The sequence below is a fragment of the Nomascus leucogenys genome, chromosome 20, assembly GCF_006542625.1.
Source record: "Nomascus leucogenys isolate Asia chromosome 20, Asia_NLE_v1, whole genome shotgun sequence".
NCBI lineage: Eukaryota > Metazoa > Chordata > Mammalia > Primates > Hylobatidae > Nomascus > Nomascus leucogenys.
The window spans coordinates 71,468,172-71,495,686 of NC_044400.1; the positions used below are offsets into that span (position 1 = coordinate 71,468,172).

A 27,515-nucleotide genomic window follows, 5' to 3' on the forward strand; every position below is an offset into this window, starting at 1 on the left:
CCATTCTCCTGCCTCAGCCTCCCGAGTAGCTGGGACTACAGGCGCCCGCCAACACGCCCGGCTAATTTTTTGTATTTTTAGTAGAGACGGGGTTTCACCGTGTTAGCCAGGATGGTCTCGATCTCCTGACCTCGTGATCTGCCCACCTCGGCCTCCCAAAGTGCTGGGATTACAGGCTTGAGCCACCGCGCCCGGCCAAGAAAGGGTCTTACCAGCTTAGAGTCCCCACTTTCTCATCTGTAAGATGGAGGTGATAATAAACAGTCCACCTCACAGGGACTATTCTTGAGAGTATGAAACAAAATAGACCACCTGCAATGCACTTGGTACAAAATAAGCGCTCAAAATAAGTGCTTGACATCACCTCCCTTCCTCCTTTTCAAACCAAATCAAAGCCCCAAAGTTTCTTCTTCCTTTCTTTAAGTAAGAGTCAAGGTATGAGAATGTTCCGAGCTACTCTGCTCAAGACATTTTTCCCTTAAATGTGGCGCAGGACATCTTCGAGGAAAATGGGGAGATTAGAAGGAGGCCTTGCCCTGAAAAGGAATGATCTGAAGTATTGGAAACAAATGATAAACAATTATTTCTCGGCGGGGCGCGGTGGCTCACGCTTGTAAATCCCAGCACTTTGGGAGGCCGAGGCGGGCGGATCACGAGGTCAGGAGATCGAGACCACGGTGAAACCCCGTCTCTACTAAAAATACAAAAAATTAGCCGGGCGTGGTGGCGGGCGCCTGTAGTCCCAGCTACTCGGAGACGCTGAGGCAGGAGAATGGCGTGAACCCAGGAGGCGGAGCTTGCAGTGAGCCGAGATTGCGCCACTGCACTCCAGCCTGGGCGACAGAGCGAGACTCCGTTTCAAACAAACAAAAAAAAAATTATTTCTCTACAGAGAAAAAAGTTCCAGTATAGAAGTTCTCTAGGATATGACAATTTCTGTTGGCACTTAAATGAATGAGCTTTAAAGGGGGGAATAAGCAGTGTGATAATTGCTACCATTAATTAAGAGTTCGCTATGTGCCAGGAATTCAAAGTCATAACCTCTCTTAGTCCTCATAACAATTCTTTAAGGTAAATGCTATTTTTAATCTCATTTATGCAAATGATGCAAGGGAGGCTCAAAAAGATGAAGCAGTTTTCCCAAGGTCAGAGCCAGGATTTGATCCCAAGCCTACTTGACTCTAATCCTTGGCTTCAATTCCTATGGTGGATACAATTGGGATTTAGCCTAAGGAGTTAGAAGTCTGTGGTCCTGGTCCAGGCTTTACGTTTAAATCCCTGTGTTTTCCAGAGAGTAATTCTTCCCTCCCCAAAGAGACGATTCCTTCATCTGTAAAATGAGAGAGCTGAGTTAGAATCAGGGTTTTTGTAGGGGTGGCACCACACCCAAGGATATTTTGGAAAAGTGTGAGGATAGTTGGTGCTATGATGAGAGGGCATTCAATGGTATTTCATGGTTGAGGACCAAGGTGAGTAAACGCCCTACATATCCCAGAAGATATTTGTGTAGTTGAAAAAGTTATGTGAACCTAGAACCTTGCTCCATTTTACATCTAAAAACAAAACATTCTTATACCATTTTAATATCCAATGAATTTTCCAGAGTCAATTGAAGAAAGAATGTACTTTATTTTATGATAAATTTTACCAGGAGTTGGTCACTATTTGGTAAATCATATCACCAACAACAGTGCAAAACATGGTATGCATTAGCAGAACATCACCTCTCACTTGGCATTTGTACTGATTATGGATATAGTCACAAATGTCTGTGTATTTCATGAGGACTTTGAGTGTAGTATTCCCCAGTTATTTGTATATTGCAGCACTCATTACCTTATTATAAATTATTTTCTTTAGAGTTTTCCTTTGTAGAATGGTTAGGATACTATATTGATTAAAAATAAAATACATGTGTAAACAGGTTGTATTATCTGTGAACTTCACTTCAAGATATTTAAGGAGGTATTAGAAGATACTTGTTTCAAAAGAGGAATTCTGGATGCAGGGAGAGAGGTTCTGACTTCTCTATTCACTGAAACAATAGCCCTAATACAAAGCCAAGAACGAGGATGCCAAAGATACAGATATATTAATTTACTCAAAAATGACTTATTAGCACTGACTTTGAGCCAGGTACTGCTGTGGATTCTGGGGACACAGCAGAGAATAAGAGGACCTGAGTCTCTGAACTTGTGTAGCATTCCCTGTAAAAAGCAAATGTCTATGTCTTAGTCTCGTAAAGCACCAGCAGATTTGGTGTCTGGTAAGGGCCCGTTCCTTATAGATGCACCTTCTATGTGCCCTCACGGAGTGGAATGGGCAAAAGGACTCCCTCAAATCCCTTTACTAAGGGCATTAATCCCATTTGTGAGGGCTCCACCCTTATCTTATAAAGTCACTACCTTAAAAAGGCCCCACCTCTTAATACTATCACACTGACAATTAAGTTTCAATATATGAATTTCAGTAGAACACCAACATTTAGACCATAGCAGCTCATATCTACTAAAGTTAAATATTCACCTAAACTATAGCAATTTCACTACTAGGTATATACTAAAGAGAAATAAGTTCATATGCCCACCCAAAGACATTACAAGCAAGTTCATAGAAGCTTTTTTCATAATAACCAAAAACTGAACAACCCAAATGTCACTCGAGAGGAGAATGGATAAATAAATCATGGTATATTCATAAAATGGAGTATTACAATGTAATTTTTGAAAAAAACAAACTACTAACATGACAACATGGATGAATCTCATAGACATTATGTTGACAAAGCAACCAGACACAAAAGTGAAAATACTATATAATTCCATTTGTATGAAATTGAAGAACAGTCAAAATTAATTGATGGTGGTAAGTATCAGAGTAGAAGCACACCTCCTGGAGACACTTTTGACCAGGAAGGTACCCAGGAGAAGCTTCTGGAAAGGTAAGAAAGTTCTATGTCACAGTCTGAGTGATGGTTACACAAGTATATACAACTAATTATTCATCAAGCTAGACCGGGCGTAGTGGCTCACATCTGTAATCCCAGCACTTTAGGAGGCCAAGGTGGGTAGATCATCTGAGGTCAGGAGTTCAAGACCAGCCTGGCCAACATAGTGAAACTCCATCTCTACTAAAAATACAAAAAATTAGCTGGGTGTGGTGGTGCACACCTGTATTCTCAGCTACTCAGGAGGTGGAGGCAGGAGAATCACTTGAATCCAGGAGGCAGAGGTTGCAATGAGCCAAGATCATGCCATTGCACTCCAGCCTGGGCAATAAGAGCAAAACTCTGTCTCAAAAAAAAAACAAAAAAAAACAGTTCATCAAGCTGAGTTAAGATTACTGCACTTGGACACATTTTAAAGTACCTACATTTTACCTCAGTTTTTTTTTGTTTTTTTAAAGATTCCATTTGAACACCCGAGTTTAAATAGTCACAAACAAAGGCTTCTGGAATCAGGCATCTGGGTCCAAATCTCAGATTCTTCTTACCACTTCTTACTTTGTAAGATCTTGAGAAAATGACTTACCTTGTCTATGATTCCATTTTCTTTCATACAGCATGAGAATAATGGGAAGCAGATCCCTATGCACTGGTTGCCAACTTGTCTGGGTGCTGTGAGACGGAACACATTCACACACAAGTTACATGAAGCAGATTTATTACTTATAGATAGGCAGCAAGGATAACAGAAGCCTGGGATTCACTGTAAGCGGGCCCCCAAGGCTCAGAAAAGCTTCCTAAGGCAGATAATGCTTCGTCTGCCTGTGCTGTAGTTGCACCACAGCTAAGGAACCAGAGAAAGCAGCCCACCCTGGGTTGTATTCCCTATGGTCACATGACATGCTGGGCTAAGGCACTGAAGGACATCCTGTTTCTTTCTCTTTTGTTTTTACACTTTTAAGTTCTGGGGTACATGTGCAGAACATGCAGGTTCGTTACATAGGTATACACGTGTCATGGTGGTTTGCTGCACCCATCAACCCATCATTTACGTTAGGTATTTCTCCTAATGCTATCCCTCCCCTAGTCTCCCACCCCCAACAGGCCCCGGTGTGTGATGTTCTCCTCCCTGTGTCCTCATTGTTCAACTCCAACTCCCACTTACGAGTGAGAACATGCGGAGGACACCCTTTTTCTTTAGGAGGTCGGGGCAGGACTGGAACAGAACTCAGGCTGTTCCAGCCATCTCCCCCTTTATCTCAGATGCTACATTCCTGGCACATTCTACAGTTATTCTTGAGAACTACAAGTGGAAAAGGAGTAAATACTGGGTCGGTCCAAGGCCACCTGGAGCACTGTCCTGCAAAGAGTAAATCATTCCTCTCCGGTTTGCTGAGTGCATTCAAGACATAACACGTGTAGACATAACACGTGTAAAAGTGTCTACCACTCTTCTTATTTTCAATAGCTATTCATTTCTTCTAAACGAATTTCACACTCCATTAGCTCTGACTTCCCAAAACAAAGCTGTTTCAGTGATGGCAAATTTGTGACATTTGTGTTCCTCAATGCCCCCTCCTGAGCCTTGAAGGATATGGCTAATCCACTATGACGCTCTTCCCTGCTGACCCTTAAAATCCATCTCAACACAGTACTCCCTGAGGCTGCACCACTTCATGAGAGCTGGGCATGAAAGAAAACTTATTTGCCATCCTGGCCTATGTCATATTCATCTTTGCTTTGGCTGTAGTATCTGGTACAAGCACTTGTCAAGCTTATGAGAAATGAAAAAAGAGCTGATATTTATCTCACATCTAAACTCAACACACTAAAGCTAGAGATTTTTTTTTATATGTTGCCTCCTAAATCCACACACAAAAAATTCTGTGGGGGCTCATGCCTGTAATCCCAGCACTTTGGGAGGCTGAGAGGGGCAGATCACGAGGTCAGGAGATCGAGACCATCCTGGCTAACACGGTGAAACCCCGTCTCTACTAAAAATAAAAAAAAATTACCTGGGCATGGTGGTGGGCACCTGTAGTCCCAGCTACTCGGGAGGCTGAGGCAGGAAAATGGCATGAACCCGGGAGGTGGAGCTTGTAGTGAGATGAGATCGCACCACTGTCCTCCAGCCTGGGCAACAGAGTGAGACTCTGTCTCAAAAACAAAAAAAACAAAAAACAAAAAAAACAAAAAAAAACCTTCTGTGGGGGGAAAAAAAGCATAATTCTTGTTAAGAAATTAAAAAAACAAGCTTATTTAAATAAGAAATGCCTGTCCACAGATGACGGATGGTTAAACCCAGTTTAAATCCAGGTTTGTCTGCCCCAGATGCCCAAGGTCTGTCCACCATGGTGGCATGCCACACTTCAGCAACTATGGACACCCAGTTCAAGTCCAACATTAAGGAAGTAGATATGTTCTCTCTTCCTTGGCACTGCCTATGGAGGTGGCCGCCATCTCCTCCTCAGCATCATGGCTGCCTTCATACCCCTTGTGAAGCCCAAAATAGTCAAAAAGAGAACCAAGAAATTCATCGGGCACCAGTCAGACTGCTATGTCAAAATTAAGCACAACTGGCAGAAACCCAGAGGTATTGACAACAGGGTTCATAGACGGTTCAAGCTCCAGATCTTGATGCCCAACATTGGTTATGGGAGCAACAAAAAAACAAAGCATATGCTGCCCAATGTCTTCCAGAAGTTCCTGGTCCACAACGTCAAGGAGCAAGAAGTGCTGCTGATGTGCAACAAATCTTACTGTGCTGAGACTGCTCACAATGTTTCCTCCAAGCCGCCCTGGCCAGCTTTCTTCAGAGCAGTTATCTATTGGACAGATTGAGGTCCATTAAAACTCTAAAGTGTTTCCACTGCTAAAAAACAAGCCTAGAATCCAATGAACTATCAGTCTTTCTCAATGTGTGATGCAGGTCCCACTAGGGAGATACAAGCTTATATGTGATACATGGATGAACATTTTAAGTTTTCATAGTTAATATTTATTTTAAAGTCTATTAGGAAAAAAAAATAACCATCACATCAAATATGTGATTTCATTGATATTATTGATTAAGATGAGGATACATTTAATTGAACCGCAAAGCCATCATGGAAAGGGCCACCCAGCTGGTCATCAGAGTCACCAACCCCAATGCCAGGCTGTGCAGTGAAGAAAATGAGTAGGCAGCTCATGTGCATGTTTTGTGTTTAAATAAAACTGTAAAAAAAAAAAAAAACACACACACACAACAGAAAAAAGAAAGTAGACATGCAATATCTACTGTCTTCCCTCAACAATAAAATCATCCAGAATTCAGAATGAGAAAAATAGATGTGTTATCCTATTAGAAGTGAGTTAAAAAGAGGATATAGGAAATTATTTCATGCCAAAAAGTAATAAAAATAAGTGAGTTCTGATGGTTAAAAAAGAGCAAGACAGAATCAACAGCCTGCAAGACTAACAATTCACTGGCTGCTAATTCTGCAGATTTGCTTCTTCAAATACAAGCACATTAGGTATTCTGCTAATGGAGCCAAAAGCACCTTCTCTAATCCCAAGTGAAGTGCAGATAGCCGCTCTCTGCCGAGCCTTTTTTTTTTGCTTTCATTTTGGTTTGCTTCCTGTGGGTTTCATGTACCTCATGAGAAACTGAAGGTGGGAAAACAGAGCTGCCCCCGACCGAGAGCTCTCGTAGGGAGGGCCAAGGGGACACACTGAGCGCAGACCTCGTGAATGTCAAGGCCACTGTTTTAAATCTGAAAGTACACATTGTAATGCCCTCTCTACTGAGGAGGACCTGACCACAGAGGAAACAAGAGAAAAGATGGGGAGGAGGAGGAATGCTAGAATGTCAGAGCCAGGAGGGCCTGTGGAGGTCGCTTTGCCCATTTTCCCAAATGTCAATCATGTTGGCCATAATCCTATACCACCTGTACTATTACTTACTTATTCTCTTCCTTCAAGTAAGCTCACTTATTCAATTAAATGTAGCCTCATCTTAATCAATAATATCAATGAAATCACATATTTGATGTGATGGTTTTTTTTCTTCCTAATAGACTTTAAAATAAATATAACTATGAAAACTTAAAATGTTCATCCATGTATCACATATAAGCTTGTATCTCCCTAGTGGGACCTGCCCCACACCTTGAGAAAGACTGATAGTCCATTGGATTCTAGGCTTGTTTTTTAGCAGTGGAAATACTTTGGGGTTTTAATGGACCCCAATCTGTCCAATAGATAACTGCTCTAAAGAAAGCCAGCCAGGGCGGCTTGGAAATCTGGCCTCTTAGCATTTACATTGCTGACTACCTTGCTCAAGACCCCAGAGGTCACTTGGCTCGAGGCTCAGTAAGAAGCATTTGAGGCCAGGCACAGTGGCTCACACCTGTAATCCCTGCACTTTGGGAGGCCAAGGTGGGCAGACCGCCTGAGGTCAGGAGATCGAGACCAGCCTGACCAACATGGCGAAACTCTGTCCCTACTAAAAATACAAAAAATTAGCCGGGTATGGTGGCATGTGCCTGTAGTGCCAGCTACTTGGGAGGCTGAGGCAGGAGAATCACTTGAATCCAGGAGGTGGAAGTTGCAGGGAACTGAGATTGTGCCACTGTACTCCAGCCTGGGCAAAAGAGCAAGACTCTCTAAAAAAAAAAAAAAAAAAAAAATTGAAACCCTGTTCCAGCTCCAGCTCTTGTTTTACAGAAAAGTAAATTAAAGCATGAAGAAGAGAAATGATGACAAGAGGTTGCACAGAAAGTTACTGCAAAATAGATCTGGAAGCCAGAGCCCTTAATGCACATCTAGAGATCACGGCACTACCCTGTACCCTGGAAAGTCTTCAAGATGGGCCAAAAAGATGGTACATAATCTTCCTCCACCTCTCTCCCTCCACACCTGCTGGTTTGAAGAAACATTTGAGGCCGGATGCGGTGGCTCAAGCCTGTAATCCCAGCACTTTGGGAGGCCAAGGTGGGCGGATCATGAGGTCAGGAGATCGAGACCATCCTGGCTAACACGGTGAAACCCCGTCTCTACTAAAAATACAAAAAATTAGCCGGGCGTGTTGGCGGGCGCCTGTAGTCCCAGCTACTCGGGAGGCTGAGGCAAGAGAATGGCGTGAACCTGGGAGGCGGAGCTTGCAGTGAGCCGAGATTGCGCCACTGCACTCCAGCCTGGGCAACAGAGCGCGACTCCATCTCAAAAAAAAAAGAAAAAAAAAAAAATTTGAGCTGAGAGGAGAGGAAATCTGTGGCTAGGTAGAAAGGCAATGAGGTAGAATTTGGACAATTAATTGCTAGGGTGCTACTCAGGCTGAAAGTTGTTTGGACTGAGAATAGAAGACCAATGCATGGGAGTGTAAAAGTGACAGACACAACCCAAATGCACCTGCATCATGTGGGCACCTTTGTTTCCCCAGTTTTCTTCAACTGGCTGAAGCATCTAGAAATGCACCCAAATGCCCAAATCCTACCTGAGAAGCTTTGAAGAATAATTTGATACAAACTCTACACCTTGACTCCTTCCTCACCTGCAGCTCCTCCCTCACCCACCCCTGTCCAGCCATGCCCCTCTAGCATCTCTGTGGGGTCTTTATGTCTAGGGACATCCAGCATCTCCATGTAGAGCAAATTTGCCATTGCAGCATCTTCAGGTCTCCTCCCCATCCATCGTGCTGATCCACATAACACAGGCAGTGCAGCACATTCTGCTGGTGATGAAGTCTTCCTCCTTCAAAGGCTGGAGAGGGGGTCATAAATAATAACTTTAATAGTTTTTCTCATCCACCACAGCCTAGCTCAATATAAGAAATCATTTTCCAACAGCCAGAACTTCCCCCAAAAAGCTGAGTTGACCACTATACACAATGATGTGCCTCCACCACCAGGGGATTGCTTGAAGGGGCACCATTGGGAGATTCTGACCTCATATGAGGAATTGCACTGAATGACCACTAATACCCCCTTCCAACCCTGTGTTCTCTGATTCTACAAGGGTTTTGTGGCCTTTGGGTCACAGTGAGGGGGATTATGAAATATACAGCAATTTGGGGGAGCATTTCTGATTGAGAAGCATCTTTGACTCTGGAACAGGAATCAGGAAACCTTTTTCATAAAGAGCCAGAGGGTACAAAAAAGTTCTTATTGCAATTATTCGATTCTGTCATTGTAGCATGAAAGCAGCCACATACAATATGTAAACAAGTAAGAGTTGTAATGTTCCAATAAAACTTTATTTATAACACAAGTGGCAGTTGAGTCTTAAATCATTTCAAAATAAAAAGTTAATAAATGCTGACAGCAGGTGAGATTTGACCTGCTGGCTGAGGTCGGCCAACTCTTGTTCCAGAGGAAACCTGTCTACCTGGATAGCTCCCCTCTTCCTTCCTGCTTCACCCAGTCAATCACTGAGTGAGCCTAGTCAGTACCACCTCCTGAATATTATGTGACCACCCATAAGAAAGATAAGCCAGTCCCCTTAGGTAATCAAACCCACATCATCCATGAGGGAAGATCCCAAACTGACCTCCCCTTTTAGGGACATGCGCACATTTCTTAAAATGTCAATGATCCAGCCTGGGCAACTTGGCAAAACCCTGTCTCTATGAAAAATACAAAAATTAGCTGCGTGTGGTGATACATGCCTGTAGTCCCAGCAACTTAGGAGGCTAAGGTAGGAGGATAGCTTGAACCTGGGAAGCAGAGGTTGCAGTGAGCCAAGATGGCGCCACCACTGCACTCCAGCATGGGTGACAGACTGAGGCCCTGTCTCAAAACAAACAAACAAACAAACAAACAAATCAATGGTCAGTAAAACTCCAGGTTGGAAGTGTTTTAGCCTTTCAATCAAGAGAACTATTGTCTATTTAGAAATGCTAAGTACAACCATCCTCCCTTCCAGATTCCTGAGGGCAGAGGCAAGGAGCTCCATGAAAATCAAGAGACAGTACTACACTTCCCTTAGGGAAGGCAAGTACAGAATAACTCCGGTACTTAAGTGTTTTGGCTTTACTCTGTTGGAGAACATGGATGAATAAAGACCTTCTCCAGTATTTTCCTCAACCCCTGAAGACCTTTAGGCCAATCCAGAGGAAAATCAAAGCTCAGGAACCAACCTGAAGTCTACTTGAGCAAGAGCTGCTTTCTTGAGTTTCTCTCATAACCAAAGCAGGAGACAGCAAGAGAGCAAGTATCACTGATCCCACAGCACTGCATTTCAATGCAGAGGCCCCATCACCCTGGTTACTATGACCATAATCTTAGTGGTGATGTGGTGAGAACCTGGAATCCACTGGATTGTATTGACCAGAGGTCAGGGCCACTACACTGACTACAGGAAGGGGGCAGGAGGAGCAGGAGGAGGGATGTTCACTGCCCACAGGGGCAATTCTAATGAGATGCTGATTAGCTTAACCAATTAGCAACAGTGTCAGTAATAAAATATTACAAACTGATCTGTCTACATCTTATCTCATGTATTATTCTCAACAACCCTGTGAGATCAACATTCATATAACGGCATTTACATATAATCAGTTGACTAGCGGAGATGGAATCCTAAAACTGGTTGAAACTAGGAAGAACTGGGTGTTTTATATGTTCATGGTGAAAACTTGAACTTACCTTTGGAGCAAGTCATCCCATTGTTCTGGAAATAATCACTCAGTGATCCCTTTGAGTTACACCTGGGTAAAGTAATTTCATTCCTACCCACTGGTTTTGGAATAGTGACTTTTTATTATTGGATATGCAGCTTGGAAACAGCATGGGTTTAGAAGAAGCTGATAAGTAAATTGATGAAAGATCCTTTTTCATACTTTTTTTACATATATGAATCTACACATATATGTAGAAGGAACCAAGGATGCTTCTGGAAGAAGAGGGTTTAGTATTTAACTATTTATTAGAACACATCTGATGGACAAGAGTGGACCCACGTGGGGCCAGGTGGTGGAAGAAATGAAAGAAAATCACCAAGAGGAATAGGGAGTGTGGTCTGGGCAACCCGGACCTATGTTTCTGGAACAAAATGCTGATTCTAGGCAGTAAGTGGATGGTGCTGTAACTCATTGCAATGTGGCTCTGCAGGTGCTGAGCTGTGCCTTGGGAAGCCTGGCTTCACTTAGGTGAAGTGGAAGACCTGACCTCTTACGGTCAGGTCTTATGGTCAGGTCAGGTTACCTCTTATGACACTGATCAACTTACCATTTCTAAGCTTCTGTTTCCTTGTCTGTAAAATGATGATATTAATGATACTGTCAAAGCAGTTTCTCAGATGAATACTCTCTTCCCTGACAACCCAGGCCAATTGGGGAGAAAGTATTCTCGACCAAGGATTACCCAGAGAAAGACCAGCATCCACTGTTCTCAGATGAACCACTGCGAAAGCTGGCATTTCTCCAGACCACGAGGCCTTCCAGCTTCAGCAAGGGAACAAGGATCTCAGTAGCTATTTTTCTCATCTGCAGAGCACCAACAGGGGTTCTTGGGCATTCCATGAAAGGGCTCCTGAAGACAAGAAGTTTAGAGATGACTGCACTGCCTGCAAATCTGAGCAGGTGGAGGGTTGGAGTTAAAAAGTGACTGTTAGCAGTGGTTAGCAGTTAATCGTTTTGTATTTTGTATTTACACAAGCTGTTGTGGTCCAGGGACATCCAGGTAATGAGCATGGGGGCCAGATGGGGTCCAGAGAGGCTTAATAAGAGAAGCTCAGCAGTTCTTAACATTCACTACACATAGTATTTCACACAGAGTTTCTAAAATAGACGGATGTTTGTGCTGAAACCTAGTCCAATTGAATCAGTCTTTTGGAGCGCAGCCTGGGAATTAACTATTTTTGAAAAGCTCCCCAAGTAAATATAATGTGTAGCCAGGTTGTGAAGTACAGAGCTAGCCCCAGACAGATAGAGAGAGAGAGAAAGAGAAAAAAAGAGAGATGCATTTTGTAGATCAGGAAGCTAAAGATTAGACATTCAAATGACCATCACAAGGTCATTCAGCTGATAAGTAGCAGAATCACATGTCATATTCAGGTCTGTCTGATTGCTGACCACATACTGATTTAACTCTAACATGGTCTCTTGGGGATTCTGGAGAATGAGGAGAGAAACTGACAGACAAAAGGGAACAGAAAGCACACCTTCTCCAACCTCAGCTTTCTCCTTGACCTGATAAAAACATCCTTGCAGTAAATAAAGGGGGAGTCTTGCATAGAGACACAAAATACTACCTCTGCATGTCAATGAAAAGCCATCCAGCCTAAATCAACATATTTCAAGAAAAGTCTCTTCTCACAACCACCCCTTCCCCCCACCACCACTTATTTATAGCTGAAAAAGTTGTCAAGCTCAATACACTTGGGGTATCACTGGAAGGCAGGTACCGAAAGGAATGGAGAAAGTACGTGCTCGGTGTGACTTGGAATGTACTGGAATCACACCTGTACTGGGGCTCCCAGCCCACATAGGGCACAGGCAGAGAGAGAGAGAGATATTGAGAGAGAGACCTCAGTGGGAAAATGCTGCAGATCAGACTGGTTCAGAGGCATCAGACATTACCAGAAAGGCCTTTATGAAATAGTAGTTTACAAGTGCCCTCTGTTAAATCAAGTTTAGCATAAAGCTGCCTCCTTAAATATTTTAAGTTCAGCCTAAGGATTTCTCTGTACATCATGAACTATAACAAGTGGAGGTGTAAACAACCATAACCTACGCTTGTGCCAGTCACGAGTTTTGGTCAAGCAAATGTACAATTGTTCAAACCATGTTCAAATAAAGCAAACATCAAGCTGTAGCCAAACCAATTCTGTAACTCACTTCTGTTTTCTGCACCTCACTTCCATTTTCTGGGCATCACTTTCCTTTTTTCTGTCCATAAATCTTTTTCCACCACGTGGCTGTGCTGGAGTCTCCGGGCCTACTCTGGCTGGGAAGGCTGCCCAATTTGCAAGTTGTTCATTGCTCAATTAAACTCCTTTAAATTTAATTCAGATAAAGTTTTTCTTTTATTACCTCTGAGCATGTGTGAGAACTTACTGAATAATATAATCAGAGCTATTATTTATGGAGAGCTAATGCACCAAGTCTTCAGCAAAGACTTTAATGGGAACCATATCATTTACCACCCCATCCCATCCCCAACACCCCCGACCCCGCCGCCCACACACAGATACATCTATACACAGTGAGTTTGGTGGTATTATTCTTATTGTAATGATGATGAAACTGAGCCCTAGAGATGTAGGTAAACTGATCAGCCCAAGTCCCAAAGCAAGTAGTTATGGAGCTGGTATTCAACCCTAGGGGGGAAAATGATAGCAAACCTCATTTGTTACTAGGAGCGTGGGGTCTAGTTGACTACAGAACTTCTGGCAGTTCCTGATGGCAGTAAAAAGGCAGGCAAGAAGCCAAAAAAAAAAAAGCCTACTGGCAGCCTCCCCTCTTTCCCTATCTTCTTCTTGTCCTATAACTAGGAAAAAAAACAAGGAGAACCTGCAAGGCACTCGCACTGGTGTACTGCTACAAGCAGATTGAGAAGGTCTCCAGAGACTATAGGAACTCAACCGGCTTTACCAAAGCACCTGCTTTACAGCCTCCTCTCTTAACAGCCTGTTTGTTTCAGGCCCTGTGTGGAATGCAGTCCCCTAGTCAGTTGAAACCAGTTTCTGACAGACCCTAGCAACTTACGGATGAACCCAAGTGAACTTTCCTCATTACCATGCTAATGTCTCCCGCCCAGAAGGAGCTATAAAGCAGATGACCTATGTGCTAGCACGATGACTCACTGCATCTGCGCCACTGGGACCCCTTCCCTGCATGAGATGACGCACTCTCTCCCCCTCCATCGCCCCATAAAACGCTGTCACTTTCCCTCAGGGAGACACTGCTTTGGAGAACACTCCCAGTGCTCTCCTTACTTGTGATGAGTAATAACACTCCTATGGGTTCTCGTGGAGAGTTGTTGGTTGCTTGCCAGGAAAATTAACCCTGGTTTTGTTTGGGTAACCTTGCTAAGTGTTTAAAAATAGACTCTATGGGGAAAGAAAGCCCTGATCTGTGGCATTTGCCAGTTTCTGTGGCATAAATACAGCTATAATGGCCATTTTAAAGCTACAAAGTTGTCGTGAACTATTTCACAAATTTCCTGAAAATGTAACAGGAATTGATTGAACTGACTCCAGTACACCATGGAATTGATTTCATTCTAAGAATATAATGCTTGTTAGTTAGAAAAGGGATCCCCCATCCTCCAGTCCAAAAGTATCCAGATTGTTTTAGCATCCCTCAGTGATCTCATTCAAGGTTCTTCTCACAAGAACCATGAGTAATTTACTTCAGCTCAGCAGACCCACACAATCTGGTTGAGTTGATTGCCATAAGCCATATACACTAATGAATTAAAGCTCCAGCCTTGGTAGGCTGAAGATCCAAGGAAGTGGCACTCTAGACCATAAAAATAGATTAAATGGCTCTTGATAAACTGGAGAAAAGTTTCACCAAAGTCAAGATTGGGTTCAGTTACTAAAAGAGCAAATTAGAACTTTTAAAAGTTAGAAAGCAGAGTGAGAGTGAACTGCACACATATATGTTGGGGGCAAAAAGAAGGCCCCAATGAATCACAGACTACCAGTCTTTACAAATTAATATGAAATAAAACAGATAATAATGGGATTCCAGTAAAAGAAATGAGTGCTTCTTTTTTTTACTGGAGACTGAGACCTCTCGGGTCCAGATTTGCTTTGTTGCTTCCTAGAATGCTGAGTTAATTTGCTCTTCCTGGGGGAAAGTACGATGGAGTGCTTAAATGCACAGGCTATGGTTTTCTTGTCTGTAAAATAGTGATATTAATAATACTGTCAAAGCGGTTTCTCAGATAAATTAATGGAACATTGACAAGCGTTTTATTTCAAACTTGGTGGAAGGAAAGAGACTTCAAAAAAAAACTAGTTCAAAAATTTACTTTTGGGAGGAAAAAATGACTTAATAAATACTATTCAACTAGCATTTGAAAAGAGGAATATCTGGTTTAAAGATTATTAGGACAGCATAAGGCTTAAAGAGTGTTGTGGCCTTAAATGTCTGATTAAAGGTTACTGAACACATCTAAAAAATAAGAGCAGAGTGGTGCCAATCTAGCTTCCCAGAAACACTCTAACTCTCATTAAAATCTATCAGAAAGGCCAGGCGCAGTGGCTCATGCCTGTAATCCCAGAACTTTGGGAGAACAAGGTGGGCGAATCATGAGGTCAGGAGTTCGAGACCAGCCTGGCCAACATGGCGAAACCCCTTCTCTACTAAAAATACAAAAAATTAGCTGGGCGTGGTGGCAGGTACCTGTAATCCCAGCTACTCGGAAGGCTGAGGCAGGAGAATCGCTTGAACCTGGGAGGCAGAGGTTGCAGTGAGCGAGCTGGTGCCACTGCGCTCCAGCCCAGGCGACAGTACGAGACTCTATCTCAAAAAAAAAAAAAAAAAAAAAAACTATCAGAAAAATACTACAGGGCTTTATCAGGAATGCTAGATCCTTCCCAAAGAGGCTGAAAATCCTATTAGCCTACAAAGTTCTGCCCCAGCTCCGGTTTGGGATAATTTCCTTTCATAGTAACCATCACATAGGGCTGGTGTGAGGATTAAATGAAATGGCAACAGCTAACATACACTTGGGTGTCTCTCTTGTGCAAGGACTGGCAATGAGCTCCTTACATCTGTTATGAAGTCACGCCACTCCCCACTTTAAAATTTTTTAGGGGCTTTGCATCACACTTAGTACAAAACACACTTCCTTATCCTTGTTTTCAAAGCCCTACATGATCTAATTTCATCCACTACCACTCTGCCTCTTGCCCATTAACCTCAGCTGCAATGACCTTATTTATGTTCTTCAAATACATTGAGCTGATTCCCGCCCCAGGACCTCAGCACCAACTCTTCTCCCTGCCAGGGCTACCCCTCCTTATTTTCTCAGGGCTGATTTCAATGTGACATTCGGAGGTGAAAAAGGCCTACCCTAACCTGTAAGTTGCTATCCAGTCACCATTTATCATATCACTCCACTTAATCTTCTACAGAGTGCTTACCTCTATCTGATATTTTAGTTGTGCATTTCTTTTCTGACTAGCAATTCCAGTAGAATGGAAGCACCTTTAGGGAAAGGGCTTTGTCTGTTCTGCTCAACTGCTTTCTCTCCCATTCCTAGTACAACACCTGGCACATAATAGGAGCCCAAAACATATTTGTGGAATGAAGGAGTGATCTCAATCAACCTTCCCTAAAACCCTATGGCAAAATCTGTTATTTTTACAGTTTCACAAGAAAAACGGCACAGACAGGTTGAGCAATTTGCTCATGGTCATAAGCTAGAAAATAACAAAGCTGAAATGCAAAGCTGAAATTCAAAGACCCCAGGCTTCACCTCTTCATCCTTATGCCTGTAAAAACAAACTTCTTCGCCAATTCTTCCTGTTTTATATTAATATATTTCACATTTAGTCTAAGAAATTGAAATACGTCTGCCTTTGCTTTAGATTTCATTTAAATTAGTTCATCTACCATTCATTAATCAAAGAGCTAATGTTTTCTGCAAATTAAGAAAATGGAATATACCTATGAATGTCTGAATGTATATTTTCTTATGACTGATCTTGAAAATTAAGCTGCTTGCGACTTGTTCCTGTCTTCTCCCCGTCATCTGGTTCAAGGCCATTTTCTCCAGAGTGCTTCACTGGTTAGCTTAGCTCATCTCAGCCACCCTTCTATTAGGTTGGTGCAAAAGTTATTGCGATTTTTTTCCATTGAAAGTAATGGCAAAAAACCACAATTACTTTTGCACCAATACATAAATGCACATCATTTTCTACCACTTTGTCCTCATTTCTACTTATCCAACTACTCCTGTTGTATTTTGTATATGTATTGTGTATATAAGAAGCATGTTTTATGCTTACAATCAGCACATTGGCTCCCAGAGACTGGGGCGCATGCCCACTGGGCATCCTGTCCTAAGCACATCTACACGGGCACCAACAAGATGGCAAGAATCCCTGTACAGTTGCCTAATAACAGAAAATGTGAATATATAAGTAAAGTACATCTCCTTCTCCATTCTCTGTTGAAATGCTTTAATGAAAAATTGTTTAACCACCGTTATAATTTGTTCAACATATTTGCCACATCAAAGTGCATTGCTAATAACTTAAAATAGTAGAGATTTAAATTTGTATTCAATCAAGAAGAATCATAGCTGTCACTCCGTCTTTTTGTAATGATTATTTGAATGTCACCTTTCAATCATCATCGCTTATTCTTGTCACAGAAAAAGGGATTCATTTATCACAATCACTTCACTTAAATATAAAAATGTACAATTGTCAATTTAGTATTCATTATCTAAAATAATCACTGATGAGTATTTTTGTTCACTGTTCTTTCAAGAAATAGGCATATCTTCTCTTTCCTTTTATTATTTACTTATTATCTTAAAAAATGAACAGCCTAATTCCAACTTTTGAGGCATATGGTTAAACTCCATAGAAATCATTCTTGAATCAAATCTTTCTACCAAGACAGTTCTTGTTTAAAAAGACTTGTCCCCATCCAATCCATGGCCTCTCTAGAGCAACTGAGGCACCAATATGAAAAGAACAATCCACCTGGCTTGAAGAATATCAGACTTCTATTGATGTTTTGATGCATGCCAGTACTGGTGCGTCAAGCCAATGTTAGTTTGGTTATAAAGGGATAAATGATGCTGGTAAATGTCGACATTCACTAGATGCCTATCCACACTGCACAATTCCTCACAATCCCTTCCTGTGTTAGTTTCCACCCATTACCATAACAATGCACATTTCCTATTAAAAATAGGACTTTTATTAGTTGTGAATTTGTTTCACATAATCAAATGACGGTAGAAACAAGCATACCTGGCCCTCAGGAATATGTGGACTGCAGGCAGGGTGTTCATTGTCCATCCTCATCTGTGCTTCGCTCTGTGGATTAGTGGATTTTTTTTTTCTTGGCAGATTGGCTTGATACACATAACAGAAGATCTGGTTATTACCTACTCCAGACACCTGCTTACAACGTAGCCGAGAGGAATACCAATTACCTTCAAAAATCCCAAGGAAGGGTTCTAATTGGTCCAGCTTGGGTCAGGTCCTCATCTCCAGCCTATTCCCTGTTGTCAATAGACTTCTTTGTCTTTTCCTAGTTTTCTACAAGAAAAACTTTCTTTTCCTAGTTTACTAGTAGTCTACTCATTCTGTACAATTTAAGTTGCAATCAAGACAACTTAAATTTAAAATATGGCCAATAAAATTAGATGTTAGGTAAGCTGGTCACCCTGACTGGACCCCCACAGCAACACTTCAATTTGCTGACCATAGTGTGGGGTCCAGCCTTCAGTCTTGCAAGGTAAGAGGTGACTGTCAGTACAAAAAGAATACATCTGAATCCTGGGTAGTTTCAAAACTCGCCAAGCTCTCAGGGAATATGCATAAAAATCATTCATGGGGAGAAATACAACTACCAAGTAGACAGCTTCCTATATTTACTACTCAGCACTTTCTCTTCCTATAGGCAAATCCAAATGAAGCCAAATGTGATCCAAAAGTTACTTAACAATCACAGAATCAGAGGAGAAATGAATGAGATCATCTTAATGGCTGGCACCCAATAGCAAATGCATGCTCTCCAGAGACATTGCCAATTCTAGACACTTTGAATTCCTTCCTTTCATACATGCATGCCAACCACCTCTTACTCTAAAAGAAAAAAAAACAAATCTTTCTTCAAATGTTTACGTATACAAATTTTTATTTATATTTAAATAAATCCCTCCCAGAATTTCTACCCAGATGACCTAGATTAGATTTGAGGTATTCAGATAATACTACAGCATTTCTAGAGACCTCCCTCCAATTCCTACTTTTCCTAATTTTATTCCTGGTGGTGTGACTTTCAGTTTTCAGAATACCATGTACCATCTAGAATATTCAGGAAACACACACACACACACGTTAAGGCTATTTTTAAAATAAGAACAATTTTCACAAAGCCTAAATGGAAAATGCTAAATGCAAAGCTTCTTTCCATCTTTATAAGCATATAAAAGATACCTTGCATTTCAAGCCAACTGCAATATTGACATCTCAATTTTCAAAATAGCCAGCAATTCAGTAGCATTAATAGGCACAGGCTACCTCACTTCATAATAAATCTTACTTTTATAAATCTGATTGCTATCACTACCAGGAATTTAAACCTTATGAGCAAAGAAATGTATAAAAATTAATGGTACTTGCATAAAAGAAGTATCGTCTTATGAAAAAAAAAGTTCAAACTAGAAAGTACGGTTTCAATAAAACTTTGTTTATAAAAACAGGTAGACTGGATTAGGCCTGTGGGCTGTGATTTGTCTAGTCCAGTGTTTCTCATATAGTGTTCTATCAGCCTTTGTTAAATGCATTTGTTAACAGTGGAAACTCTCAGGCTCTGTCCCAGACCTATCAAATCAGGGACTCAGGATGGCGTGCCTAGCACTCTATTTTAACAAGTCCTCTAGGAGATTTTGGTGCAGGCTAAAATTTGAGAACGACTATTAGTCTTCCAGATTACCCACAGAGGAATCTCCCATCCCATAAAGTATTAATAACTAATGTGATTGATAGGTCCAACTTCACCAAATACCCCCCACCACTCTATTTCCCTCCTCTTCTGAAGTTCCTATCCCAATATCCCGGGGGCTTATGTATCCCAATCTTCATCTCAGTTGACATTACTCCTGTCTTGCTGCCCCAGACACATCCTCCTTTTTCCCACCAACTAGGACTTGGCCACTCTCTTGAATTCTGCAGCTCCTCAAGGTAATATATTCTCATAAAGCCACCATTTCCAAAGCACCCCTACCCTAGAACACTCCCAGACTGGCAGGGAGCTGAAGTTTCCAGTCTCTGCCAAATGTCCCAAAATCACCCTTTGTCCTCTCTGCCTTACCATCCCCCTGTACCACTCCACTTCCATGCCCTGACCCTAGGGCAAGTAACAATTCTTTCAAGGGAAAAATCAGTACCCGCTTTTCACATTAACATTGTATAACACTCTGCAGCCCCACTGTCATGGTAGTCCTACCTTAGTTGAGGTTTTGCTTTCTGCAGTTTCAGTTACTCATGGTCAACTGTGGTCTGAAAATATTAAATAGAAAATCCCAGAAACAATGAACACATTTTAAGTGTTGCACCATTCTGACAAACATGCTGAAATCTTGCACCATACCATGCCATCCCTTTGTCCAGCATATCCACTCTGTGTATGTTACCTGCCTGTTAGTCACTTGGCAGCCATCTTGGTTATCAGATCAGAAAAAAACATAATATACACAGTATAGACTTTTGGGGTTTTTGTTGTTGTTGTTTTTGTTTTTGAGATGGAGTCTCACTCTATCACCCAGGCTGGAAGTGCAGCGGCGCGATCTCGGCTCACTGCAACCTCCACCTTCCGGGTTCAAGCAATTCTCCTGCCTTAGCCTCCCAAGTAGCTGGGATTATAGGCACGTGCTACCACACCCGGTTAACTTTGTATTTTTAGTAGAGATGGAGTTTCACCACGTTGCCCAGGCTGGTCTTGAACTCCTGCCTTCAGGTGATCCACCTGCCTCACCCTCCCAAAGTGCTGGGATTACAGGTGTGAGCCACTGAGCCCAGCCCATGGTATAGAGTTTGGTGCTCCATGGTTTCAAGCATCCTCTAGGGGTCTTGGAACATATCCCCCATGGATAACAGGGTGCTACTATACTGCCACAAAAATAGAATACGTGTGACCATGCAGCTTGCATTGGAAAGACAAATAATATTAACATATGTCCTCTCCCCCTCCTCCTATGTTTTCTGTTATCAGTGAAAAATGAACTTTCTGTTTTTTTTTTATTAATTTTTTTTTGCACACAAAAACAATAAACATTTTCTAAAAATACATACAAACAAAAAGATGCGTATCAAACATATTAGGAAGGTTACACATGGGAAGTCGGGGAATAGAAATGGGGGGTGGGAGTTAAATGAGAGAGGGACTTTATATGGATCAGTGATAATAACTCAATCCTCTATTTGACAAAGAAGAGGGAGAAGGAAGAGAAAGAAAAAGAAAGTGGGATAAAGGATCAGAAAGGGAGGAAAATAGAAAAAATTAGAGTATGACTCCAGGGTAGACCTGTTTTGTTGTCACTGAGTTGGTTGGTTGGTTTGTCTGTTGTATTTTTCATGTTTCGCCAAGTTGGCCAGACTGGTCTCGAACTCCTAGCCCGAAGTGATCAACCCGCCTCGCCCCCCAGAGTGCCGGGACCACAGGTGTGAGCCACCACGTCCAGCCCCCACATTGCTTCTGGCCTCCGTGGTAGACCTCCCAGACGGAGTGGCCGGGCAGAGGTGCTCCTCACTTCTTCCCAGACACGGGGCGGCCGGGCAGAGGCGCTCCTCACTTCCCAGACGGGGCGGCTGGGCAGAGGCGCTCTTCACTTCCCAGACAGGGCGGCCGGGCCGAGGCGCTACTCACTTCCCAGACGATGGGTGGCCGGGCAGAGGCGCTCCTCATTTCCCAGACGATGGGTGGCCGGGCAGAGGCTCTCCTCATTTCCCAGATGGGGCGGCCGGGCAGAGGCGCTCCTCACTTCTTCCCGGACGGGGCGGCCGGGCAGAGGCGCTCCTCACTCCCTCCCGGATGGGGCGCCCGGGCAGAGGCGCTCCTCACTTCCTCCAGGACGGGGCGGCCGGGCAGAGGGGCTCCTCACTTCCTCCCGGACGGGGCGGCCGGGCAGAGGCGCTCCTCACTTCCCAGACGATGGGTGGCCGGGCAGAGGTGCTCCTCACTTCCCAGACGGGGCGGCCGGGCAGAGGCGCTCCTCACTTCCCAGACGATGGGTGGCCGGGCAGAGGCGCCCCTCACCTCTTCCCAGACGGGGCGGCCGGGCAGAGGCGCTCCTCACTTCTTCCCGGACGGGGCGCCCGGGCTGAGGCACTCCTCACTTCCCAGATGGGGCGGCCGGGCAGAGGCGCTCCTCACTTCCCAGACGATGGGTGGCGGGGCAGAGGCGCTCCTCACTTCCCAGATGGGGAGGCCGGGCAGAGGGGCGGCCGGGCAGAGACGCTCCCCACCTCCCAGACGGGGCGGCGGCCGGGCAGAGGCTGCAATCCCAGCACCCTGGTAGGCCAAGGCAGGCGGCTGGGAGGCGGAGGCTGCCGCGAGCCCAGACCACGCCACCGCACTCCAGCCCGGGCAACACCGAGCACCAGGTGAGCGAGACTCCGTCTGCAGTCCCAGTACCTCGGGAGGCTGAGGCGGGCAGAGCACTCGGCGTCAGGAGCTGGCGACCAGCGTGGCCAACATGGCGAACGCACGCCTGCAGCCAAAGGAGAAAAAGCAGGCAGCGGTGGCGCGCGCTGGCAGTCCCAGGCAGTCCGCGGCGCGGGCAGCAGCGAGCCGAGTAGATTGCAGCCTGGGCCACAGAGGGAAAGAAGAAAAAGAAAGAAAGAAAGAAGGGAGGGAGGGAGAAAAATGAACTTTCAAAGTTTCTACTAAGCTTTGGGTTGATGGAGATTTAGGAAATATTCATTTCCCTTTGATTATGAAAAGCCTAGTCAGGAATGGAGATGCCAAACAGTGGGGATCCCATGGGGGTACAAGGGGAAGAAAATAAGGAAACAACTCTGCCGAATAATCAGATGGGATCCCTGGGGTTAGGAGATCAATGTTCGGCTTTCACTGGACAAGCTCACAGAAACAGTCTGGAGGATTGGGTAGGGGTGGGGGACAGGCTGCACTGTAGAAATGAGGAGAAATTCCTGACAAAAACCATTCGTCAGGAATCTGGTGCCTAACCATATACATGGCTACCAGTAATGGGGGCCATCATCACCTACTGTTGCTTCCCTAATTCGCAAACTGTAAAGTCCGTCACCTTGACATCAGACTTGGGGAATAGAATGAGAGTCAATCCTGTTAAGGGAGAAAGTATCTGACCTTTGTTGGAATGTTCTGAATTCAGACAGGCATAGAGTAAGAGAATGATGGCAATTTCTTTTGTGAAGATCTCACCTCTTCTATGCCCTAACTACTGCTAGAAATTATATACTCTTTTCCTTTCAGGCAGAACTGGCATCTTCCAGTAATTCGCCAAAATGACAAACACAAAGGGAAAGAGGAGAGGCACCCAATAGATGTTCTCTAGGCCTTTTAGAAAACATGGAGTTGTTCCTTTGGCCACGTATATATGAATCTATAAGAAAGCTGAGGCCAGGCTCGGTGGCTCACACCTGTAATTCTAGCACTTCGGGAGGCCGAGGTGGACGGATTGCCTGGGCTCAGGAGTTCAAAGCCAGCATGGGCAACACAGTGAAACCCCATCTCTACTAAAAATACAAAAAATTAGCCGGGCATGGGAGGGCGCACCTGTAGTCCCAGCTACTCAGGAGGCTGAGGCAGGAGAATTGCTTGAACCCAGGAGGCGGAGGTTGCAGTGAGCCGAGATCGCTCCACGGCACTATGGCCTGGACGACAGAGCAAGACTCTCTCTCCTGTCTCGAAAAAAAAAAAGGTGATATTGTAGACATCAAGAGAATGGGTACTGTTCAAAAAGGAATGCCCCACAAGTGTTATCATGGCAAAACTAGAAGAGTCTACAATGTTACCCAGCACACTGTTGGCACTGTTGTATACCAACAAGGGCCTGATTCTTGCCAAGAGAATTAATGTGCGTATCGAGCACATTCAGCTTACTAAGAGCCGAGATAGCTTCCTGAAACGCATGAAGGAAAATGACCAGAAAAAGAAAGAAGCCAAAGAGAAAGGCACCTGGGTTCAACTGAAGTGCCACCTGCTCCACCCAGGGAAGCACAGTTTGTGAAAACCAATGGGAAGGAGCCTGAGCTGCTGGAATCTATTCCCTATGAATTCATGGCAAAATAAAAAAATAAAAGACTTCTGGACTGTAAAAATGTTTCTCTTCAGCTGGGCGAGGTGGCTCACGCCTGTAATCCCAGCACTTTAGGAGGCCCAGGCAGGCAGATCATGAGGTCAGGAGATCGAGACCATCCTGGCTAACATAGTGAAGCCCCGTCTCTACTAAAAATACAAAAAAAAATTAGCCGGGCGTGGTGGCAGGCACTTGTAACCCCAGCTACTCAGGAGGCAGAGCTTGCAGTGAGCCGAGATCACACCACTGCACTCCAGCCTGGGCGACAGAGCAAGACTTGGGCCCAAAAAAAAAAAAAAAAAAAAAAAAAAAAAAAAAGTTTGTCTTCATTGAGTAGAACTGTGGTGTCTTCTCCCTTAAAGAAATCTTTAAAGCACATTTTAATTGTGTCCTAATTCATTATGTAATGTCTTTACTATTCAAATTTAACATATTTCTTGCTGAAAGATGTGAGGTAGCTTATTGTGGAACAAATGACTCAATTGGTTAGAAAATGGCAAGATATTATTTATGAAATATTTGTACTGGTTGGAGTATAGTCCCTCTAAATCATCATGGAAGAAATAAAGTAATTTACCAAAAAAAAGAAATTATATACTCTTTTCTAGAGAGACAATCAGGAGGAAACACAGCAAAGACGTCATTGGTAGGAAATGCTGACTGCTTAAAGCAGTCTGTTACAAAGATTTAAATGTATGCTTTTTGTTGTTGTTGTTTTTCGAGTATTTAAAATACTCATCCCTAGGACCTGTATTCATATGAAAAGAAAATCACCTATGAACAGCCAAGGCAGTGCAGATCAGTGACCTAGATTCTTTTCAATGTATCTAGAATGTTTTTCAAGGCTACAAAATTGTTCAAGTTACACTGCAACCAGTATAATGTGTCTACCCAGTGTAACTTGAACTCAGAGATACAAAGATGTATCTTTTAGATTCAGTGTGTGTTATTCAATAAGGCAATTGGGCATATTTGAGAAAACGGATTGTGAACTCTTATAAAGTTCTCATCTTATTGCATTGTAGAAAATATTTAAGATTTTCTATATACTGTTCACAAAACAAATTATTTATTAGCCACCGACCCAATTCATTTTTAGCAGTAAATACCTTATTGTCTCATTAGTTTTTTAAACTTAGACATTATGCCTAATTAAATTTGTAAAGTTTTTCAGAACGCTTATGGATGATTTCTACTTAGTTATTCCCAAAAAGCTGAATAAATTTGATTCACACATCCAAATATACCAAAGAAATACCACACCTTTTATCATACTACACACTTAAAAACTTATAAACTTAGAATATAGCAACATATATTATATTGTATTGTTGGTAATTAAGTAAATGTTATAGTCCCACTTTTTCATAACTAATTTTTAAAATGAATAAGACATTTATATTTTACGCTATTTTAGTCTTGTAATCTTGACTGCCTTTTTTTTTTTTTTTTTTTTTTGAGACAGGGTGTCACTCTGTCACCAAGGTTAGAATGCAGTGGCACCACCATAGCTTATTGCATGGGCTCAAGCAATCCTCCCACCTCAGTTTCTCAAGGTCTGCACCATCACACCTGGTTACTTTTTCGTTTTGTTTTGTTACTGGTCTTGAACTCGTGGCTTCAAGAAACCCATCTGCCCCAGCCTCACAAAGCTCTAGGATTACAGGGGTTTGCTGCCACGCCCAGCCTTGACTGCATATAGTAATTAATCTTTTAAGATTCATTCCATGACTTTCTCCTCTCTGCTATCTTCATCAAACTCCTCAAAACACACAGGATACTCTGAATTGAAACAATGAAGTCAAATTGTTTCTGATTTAAAGTAAATCTGATTTGTCTAGTTTGACAATGAAAATGGGCTCTGTTAATTAGGTTATAAGGTAAACATTTAACATTCTTAACAAACTTTTTTTTTTTTCTTGTTTTTGGGAAGAGCCTCACTCCGTCGCTCAACCTGGAGTGCAGTGGCCCCATCATGGCTCACTGCAGACTTGACTTCTTGGGCTTGGGTGATCCTCCCACCTAATCCTCCCAAGTAGGTAGGACTACAGCTGCACGCCACTACACCGCCTAATTTCTTTTATTTTTTTGTAGAGGTGGGGTCTTGCCATGTTGCCCAGGCTGGTCTTGAACTCTGGACTCAACCAATCCTCCTGCCTCAGCCTCCCCAAGTGCTAAGATTATAGGCGTGAGGCACTGTGCCCAGTGACAAAGATTTTGAACTTGAATGAGCTAAATCTGCAGTTGCAAATTTTGACAAAAACGTAATTTAACCATCTGATAACAAAAATTAATCTTATCCAAAACTATTTATGAAAATGAAAAATGTTTAGATATTCTGCAAACTTTCAGTGTATCAGGTGAAAGGTACATCTCATTGAAAAAATCAGGTCTAATTCATAGTCATTTGGTATCTTTGTAAAACCTATCTGGTATACTTCCCAGAATCTGAAAGAGTGAAAAAATAATAAGGATTGAGTGAAAAAATAATAAGGATTGAGTGAAAAAATAATAAGGATTAAGTAAACAAATCCTTTGGCAAGCCAGGTGGTTTTCAGCTCTTTGCTTTCGATAAAATGGAAGGAGGGCCTAACTGAAGTCAGCTCATAGATCATCAAACCTAATTTTTTGAGGTCAAGAATTGAATGATATTGCTACAACAAAACTTTTCCATTCCTAGGCACAGTACTTGTTTATATGAACAAGGTTTCTCAGGGCACACAGCTATAAAAATTACAAATAGAGACAGAATTGAGGCTCAACCCTTCTTCTCCTACTAATAAGACATATTCAGCCACAGATGTAGGAACTTTAAAAAGCAACAATATGCATTTTTCAATAAAGTTACATATACTATTCAGTAATTATGAAATTTTCTAATATTTCTGTTGCTTTGACCACATACTAATAATAATTTTAAAGATGATGCAGTCCAAAAGCAGGTAATTTGCTAGCTGTGTAATCTTACTCAACATACTTAATTTATCTGAGCCTTGGTTCCCTGATTTGCAAATTGGGGACAGTAATCGGACCTAGCTGTTAGTGTTTGTCCAAAGATTAAATGCGTTAATACATGTAAAAGCACTTAACGCCACGCTTGGTACATAATATGTGCTGTAGATGTTTTACCTGCTATAATCATAGTAATCAATAGCAAAGCTCCTAAAAATAAAAGCCTGTCGGTTTGTCTTCACAGATAGGAAGAACGGGCTGGAGAGATCGGGTCTAATCCACAGGCACACTGACAGAAACAAGGGACCCCCACGGGGAAAAAGTGCAGGCAGAAGAGAGACAGAAGGACCTTGGAGCTACCTGCTGGGACAAGAAGAGTGCAGGATCACTGGCTAAGAACGACGAGGGTTGGGCGAGTTTAGAATGAGCAGATCCACGTAGGGTTCGCATTATGTCTATGGATCTCTATGCACTGCTCCGGGAAACTGGAGCAAGAGAAGCAGGCCTAAAATGTCGTCGCGGATGAAGCGGGGCCAGAACTTCACTGCCCCCGCTCAGACCTAGGGCCCCAGGTGTCGCGCGGGTCGAAGCCCTAACCTCCGGGGACTCCTGACCCCTGCCGGTGACCTAAACCCCACAGCCCGCGGCCAGCACAG

The 27,515-nt window shown here is 42.9% G+C and overlaps 2 long non-coding RNA genes and 1 pseudogene across 2 annotated transcripts; 1 reads left to right on the top strand and 2 right to left on the bottom strand.

Moving 5' to 3' along the window:
* Positions 1-2,693: 2,693 nt before the first annotated feature.
* On the bottom strand, positions 2,694-8,686 carry LOC115831875. The gene is made up of 3 exons (XR_004027365.1): positions 8,478-8,686; positions 3,531-3,616; positions 2,694-2,933 (listed from the first exon to the last, which is right to left on the bottom strand). It is a non-coding gene; the product is annotated as an uncharacterized LOC115831875 (long non-coding RNA).
* Positions 5,316-6,192, top strand: LOC100603262 (annotated as a pseudogene).
* A 986-nt stretch (positions 8,687-9,672) lies between the features above and the next one.
* On the bottom strand, positions 9,673-20,335 carry LOC115831876. The gene is made up of 4 exons (XR_004027366.1): positions 18,052-20,335; positions 17,867-17,970; positions 10,570-11,454; positions 9,673-9,711 (listed from the first exon to the last, which is right to left on the bottom strand). It is a non-coding gene; the product is annotated as an uncharacterized LOC115831876 (long non-coding RNA).
* Between the last annotated feature and the right edge of the window lie 7,180 nt (positions 20,336-27,515).